Genomic DNA, 6,945 nt, shown 5'->3' with positions numbered 1-6,945 from the left:
AGCTGTGTGACCCTAGGCAAGTCACTTCTCTGCAGCCTTAGTTTCTTCGTTTATTAAATGAAGGGCTTGGATTTTTGCAAGTCAAACTCCTCCAGAGCAGAGATTATCTCACTTTTATATCTATACTCCCAGCAGCAAGCACTGGTCCTGAAACATAACATGGCATTTAATGAACTGAATCCCTGATGATGATTGTCTAAGTGTGGACCTTCCAAATTCTAAGTTCCCTTCTGGTTGTAACAGTGTTTATGTTCTATATTCAACAGTTGAATTCTGCAAACATTCATTGAGCTAAGTGAGGGGCTTGGTACCAATGGGAGGGGGATGTGTAGGACAAAGTTTAGATAAGACTGGTTCCTGCCTTCAAGGAGCCAATATTCAAATTCGAAGATAAGACAAATAGACAACAGATAACTATTTTAAGGAAAGCAGCAGTTTTGTCTCTCGTGAAAATATTTTTAAGTCACTTTGTAACTTAAGATACCTTTCAATTCTGACAATCTATGTTCTAACTGAAGGCAAGGATGTGCTGGGTAAAATTGTTAAATTTTCAATGTGAGCATTTTATACCTCAAATCAGCAAATACTACAAATTAGGGCTTGTTTTATTGTTTTGTTTCTTGAGACTTAAAAGAGGGAGAAAATGTTAAAAATGCAAATTAAACTTTAACATCTGTAGGAGGAGGCATGGAGGCACATTTTTGGAAAGCCCAAATTTGCCAGCACACCCCTGGCTGAAGGTCACACAGAGTTAAAGCCTAGACAGGACTCAGAATTTTGGGCTCCAGAACCAGAGCCCTTTATACTACCATAGGCCACCTATCTCCTTTCCTATCTGTCCTGGCTCCTTAGTGACGGATTAGTCTTCCTATCTGAGAACTTTGTGGTTGTTCAATTATCCTGACACTTTGTGACCCCATTGGGGGTTTTCTTGGCAAAGATACTAGAGTGATTTGCCCTTTCCTTCTCCAGCTCATTTTACAGATGAAGAAACTGAGGCAAACAGGGTTAAGTGACTTGCCCAGGGTCACACAGCTAGTAAGGGTCTAAGGCTAGATTTGAACTCAGGAAAAATGAGTCTTCCTGACTGTAGGCCAGGAATTCTATCCCCTGAGCCACCTAACTGCCCCTATCAAAGATTAGAGAAAGGTTAAGGGATGGAGAGAGTAAGCTGAGTCTGTTAATTGACCAGTCTTAACCCTGGCTGTGAAAGTGGCTGGCCAAATTCTCAGTTGAGGAGGATTGGGGGTAGTGTGGGAGGATGGGTGTTTGGCCAGTCAGGTGACTCCCAAAGCTTTCCTTTCCCGCCAACTCACTCAGCAACAACTTTCTTTCACACACAGGCAAGATCTTCACCTCTAATTCTCCAGTTCACACTCGCTAGGAGACTTTCCTTGGCAGCTGCAACTACATTCATCCCCAGTGTCAGCAGGAATGATGGGGAATTAAACAAACAAAATAATAAAGTCTCTTCTGGTTGCTGCTGAGCTGAGAGACTCTACTGGAGAAGCTGCAAGTCCCAGATAAAGTCTGCCAGGGCTGGAGCTGGAGAGTCAGCATCCTATCCCCATCCCACACACCCAGGAACCTAGCAGTCAGCTTCATCTGAGTCAAAGGACTCTGGTTCAAATACTGCCTCTGTCATTACTCTCTGGTGGGTGATGTTAGGGAAGTGCACCATCCTGCCCTCAGTTCTGACCTTCCCTCTGTATCAGAGTTGCTCTCTTCCTTTAAGATATGGCTCAGATACCATTATCTACTTTAAGTCTTGCCTGATCCTCCCAACTGTGGTGCCTTCCCTCCCTAACAACCTTGTATTTAATGACTTTGTACAGATTTGTATTTATTCACATTATATTTATACTGTATTTTATTCATATTATAGTTATACTGTATATATATAAATGAACATATCTCCCTCATTAAACTTTAAGATTTGTATTTGGACAGATTTACATTTATTCACATTACATTTATACTGTATTTTATTCACTATATATATATGTGTATATATATATATATGTATATATATATATATATACATATATATGAACTTGTCTCCCTCATTAGAATGTAAGAGCTTTGAAAGTAGGGTTTGATTCATTATTTGTACTTTCATCTCTAGTACTTGGCAAAGTGCCTGTCAAATAATAGGTGGTTTATGCATTGGTAAATCTGCAAAATATTAAGAACTGGAAGACACTTTAATATTAATAATGATTAGCATTTATATAGTTCTTTAAGATGTGCAAATCATGGGGCAGCTAGGTGGCACAGACCAAATCCCATCCCACTCAGACACTTGACATGCTTATTAGTTGTGTGACCTTAGGCAAGTCACTTAACCCTAATTGCCTTGCCTTCCACCCCTCCAAAGAAAAAAGAAAAAGATTTGCAAATCACTTTACAGTTATCTCATTTAATCCTCACAACAACCCTGGGAGGTAGGTCATGTTATTATCTTTTTTTTTTTTACAGATGAGGAAACTGAGACCAAGAGAGGTTAAGTGACTAGTACAGGATTACGGGGCTAGTATCTGAGGGAGGATTCAAACTCAAGTCTCAGCATTCTATCCACTGGGCCACCTAGAATGGCTGAGTTGGGGAGAACCTTAGAACATAGAGCACTGAATATAGAATGCTGGAGGTAGAAAGGATATTAGAATATTCAATGCTAGTCTTAGAGACCCCCAGGTGATACAGTGAATAGAGCACTGGTCCTGGAGTCAGGAAGGTCTGAGTTTAAAACCAGCCTCAAACATTTACTATCTGTATAACTCTAGGGAAGTCACTGAACCTCAGTCTGCCTCAGTTTCTTCCCCAGTAAAATAGGGACAATAATAGCACCTACCATTTCCAGGGTTGTTGTGGAGATCAGATGAAATTGTAAAACACTTAGCACAGTGCCTGGCACATAGTAGGCACTTGATAAATGCTTGTTTCCTCCCTCCCTTTCTTCCTCAGAAATATCTAATCTAAAGCTATCATTTTGCAGAAGAGGAAACTAAGATCCAGAGAGGGGAAGGGACTTGCCCGAAAGATTGTGAGATGAGTTGGTTGGAGAACCAGGTCTAGAACCCAGCCTCTGTTTCATAGAATCCTAGATTTAGATGCAGAAGGGATCTTGGAGGTCATCTAGCTCAATCCCATCATTTTACAGAAGAAGAAACTAAGACTCAGGCCAAATTATTTCCCCAGTGGCACAAGTGCAAAGTGACAGAACTAAGATTTGAAAGCAAGTACAGCACTCTTTCAACTATATCACACCGCTTTGGGGGTGGTTTACAGACCCCTTAGTCAAAGGGAAAAGAAAACAGATACCTAGATTCTGTAGAGTATTCATCTCTGAAAATTGCTTTCCATGCAAAAATCAGGACCTCTAAGCCTTCTCTGCTTGAAATGGTCTGGGGGGAAAAAACCTGGCTTTCCAAAAGGAAAAAGATGAAGTCCTTGAATCTGATTGGCTGGCGTCTCTGCTTCTGTGAATTGCCTGTTTAACTACTCACTGACCTTCCAGCTGACCCTGAGAGAAAATGAGCTTACAAAGTCAGTGCCTCCCCTTAGCACAACCTGGACAGATTGATTAAGCTTACTCGGTAAGTTTTAGAAATAACTAGGCAAGCTATGCCTCAGAACTCAAAATCCTGACTCTGGAAGATTAAAGAGGGTGGTGGAAGTTCCTCTTCTCTGCCATCCTTCCCCAGTTTCCTACTCTAGCAGTCCTCATAGGGTGGGATCACAGTCAAATCCCAACTCTGCCACTTACTTCTTGAGGGAGAGTGTGAAAATCATTTGGGGACAAAGTTCCTCCACTGTAAAGTCATGGGGGATGCCCAGGGTCCCTTCCACTCTGACTGACGGTCTCTGTTCTAAGGTCCCTTTCCAACCCTAAAGTGCTCTAATTCCTCACTGAGAGGCACCATGGTATGGAAAATCTGGGGTCAAGTCCTATCTTTGTTCCACACTGATTGTGCGACCCTTAGCAAGCTATTTAACCTCTTCTTGCTCTAGGCAACTCTCCAAACTTGAAGTTGCAGAGAATGCCAGACTTGTTAGAGGGAGCTTCCTTGCATGGAGTTCTATATGATAATGAAATCACAGAGCCAGACCTTAATGCCTATGATTTCTCATCACAGGGATTCCCAACCAGTGGGTCGGAATGGCATCCTTCCAACTATCCAGGTCCGATCCTGTCATCTGCTGTTTAAATACCTTTAGTGGCTTACAATGGTAAGCCTGTAGGAGAACACAGAAACTGCCTAACCTTTCCAGAGCCCTTTCCAGTCTTATAAAGGTAGTACAAAGAGACACACGTGCAGAATGCCTCTGACAGTGTCTCCCTCGGTGGAGAAACTAGGGGGACTGTTTCTGGGGAAGCTGTAACAATGCATATTGTAGAAATGTTGTAATATGTGTAGACGTTCTGTAACTAGTTCCTGTGTTGTAACCATGTGCTTAAGAGAAACCTTTTCAATTGGCTATATAACCAGGACTGACAGAGAACCTCAGCCATTTCTGTTCTTTCTCTGCAGTCTTGGCGAACTTTAGACTTTCTCCCAGATGCTGTCTGTTTATGGTCTCATTGAAAAAGGTGAGAGACAGTACTGTAAAGGGAAAGAGGGGCCTTTCATCTTCTTCCCTCCAAGGCCCTGTGGCCCTGTAAATGTAGGTCTGGTATTTATTCTTTCATTTTAGGTGAAGGAAGAGTGATGTCTCTGTGTCTCAATATCTAGGTTTGACAGCCAGCTTAGCATCAATGCCCATAGGTGTAAGGAGTGATCTTTAGTAGTGTGACCTTCTGGACCCTAGATTAGATTGGATTACATTAGATCAGATCAAATATTTATTAGGTGCTTACTAAATACGAGTTGCTAGGCTAAGCAAAAAAAGTCCCTGCCCTCAACAAGTTTATGTTCTAAATAGGGAAAGATAGAACTAAAAGGAATCTAGGAAAGGTGGGAAAGTCTTAGTGAGTGGGAATTTTTAGTCATTTCTGACTCTTTGTGACCTCATTTGGGGTTTTCTTGGCAAAGGTACTGGAAGGGTTTGCCATTTCCTTCTGAGGCAAACGGGATTAAGTGACTTGCCCAGGGTCAGCTAGTAAGTGTCTGAGGCCAGATTTGAACTCAGGAAGATAAGTCTTCCTGTCTCCAGGCCCGGTGCTCTGTGCACTATGGTGCCATCTAGCTAACCAAGGCCAGAACATACTTGCTGCACACAAGACTGCTCCCCTTTACCTTCTCTCTGATGCAGACAGACTAGAGTGGAGCATGTTCTATCCATGTCCTTCCCATGCTGTACATTACCCTAAGTAGTTGCCTGTTCCTGGATTGTATTCTCCATATCTCTACTTGTTAAAATCTTCCCCTTCCTTCAAGCTCAGGTCTAGGACACCTTCTCCATGAAGCCTTCCTTGAATCCCTCCAGTTTCAGCCTCCTCCATGCCCTTCTCATGTTGTAAATTGTATCTTAATTATTTGTCTTACCCTTGTCTTGATTATTAACATCTTAAAGTTATAGCACTTAATAAATGGCTGTTAAATTTAATTGAATCAAAACCCCCAAAAATTTAGAACCAGAAGACACCTTATCATTTTACATATTAGGAACCTCAGACCCTGGGATGTTAAATGATCTGCCCAAGGTCAAATAAGTAATAAGAAGCAGCATGAAGATTCCAAACCAAACTTTCTGATTCCAAACCTGGTGCCATTTTCCTAACAAACCACAGCTGCCCCTAAAATGACTCGATGGTAGATCAGTTAGGTGGTAGCTCTCCAAGATGATGGCTGTCGCCAATGGGCCTTTCTCTTGTAAAGTTTTTTCTCTTCAATGTGCTTAGCGCAGGGCCTGGAACATAGTAGGCACTTAATAAATGCTTGTTGACTTAACTTGTCTTGTGCCAGGATTTAGAGAATCACGGAATCTCAGAGCTCTGAGGAACCTCTGAGGTCATCCAGTCCAACTCATTGCTGACTAGTAGTCTCCTCTACACAACAACCTCCATGAGCAGGGTTATCAATCAGAATGCTGAGGTCTGGGGTTAAGTTCATGGGGGAGAAAAGGAGAGAGGACTATTTTCTTTTTTTTTTCTTAAGATATTTATTTTTAGTTTACAACACTCAGTTCCACATGATTTTGAGTTCCAGATTTTCTTCCCCCCTCCCCCGCTCCCTCCCCTAAGATGGCATGGAATCCCATATATCTTCTACATATAACTTCGCATTGAACTTATTTACACAATAGTCAAGTTGTAAAGAAGAATTATGACCAATGGAATGAATCAGGAGAAAGAAGAAACAAAACAAAAAAGAAACAAAAGAGAAAAAGAAAAAAAAAACAAAGGGAAAAAAATGAGAGTAAACAGTATGCCTCAATCTGCATTCAGACTCCATAGTTCTTTTTCTGGATGTAGATAGCTCTCTCCATCATGAGTCCTTTGGAGTTGTCTTTGAACCTTGTATTGCTGATAAGAGCGAAGTCTATCAGGGTTAGTCATCTGTGGTTGTGTATAATGTTCTCCTGGTTCTGCTCCACTCACTCAGCATTATATCGTGTAGGTTTTTCCAGGTTATTATGAAGCCCATATCTTCCCCATTCTTATAGCATGAGGGGACTATTTTCTTGGCAAAGGTACTGGAGTGGTTTGCCATTTCCTTCTGCAGCTCATTTTACAGATGAGGAAACTGAGGCAAACAGGGTTAAGTGACTTGCCTAGGATCACATAGCTAACAAGTATCAACTCAGGTCTTCCTGATCCCAGACCCAGTGCTCTATTTACCAAACCCTGACCTAGCCATGGCCAGTAGTAACTATCCATCTTCCACTGGTACAACTCTAATTGTTAGGAAGTTCTTCCTTATTATGAACTAGAATCTGCCTCTCTGCAACTTCCCATTGGTCCTAGTTCCATCCTCTGCTTGGGGTCGGGCAAAACAAGTCTAA

This window comes from Trichosurus vulpecula, chromosome 3 (genome assembly GCF_011100635.1).
Source record: "Trichosurus vulpecula isolate mTriVul1 chromosome 3, mTriVul1.pri, whole genome shotgun sequence".
Taxonomy (NCBI): domain Eukaryota; kingdom Metazoa; phylum Chordata; class Mammalia; order Diprotodontia; family Phalangeridae; genus Trichosurus; species Trichosurus vulpecula.
The sequence above is the reverse complement of the archived record's forward strand: the minus strand, read 5'-3'. Positions refer to the sequence as shown.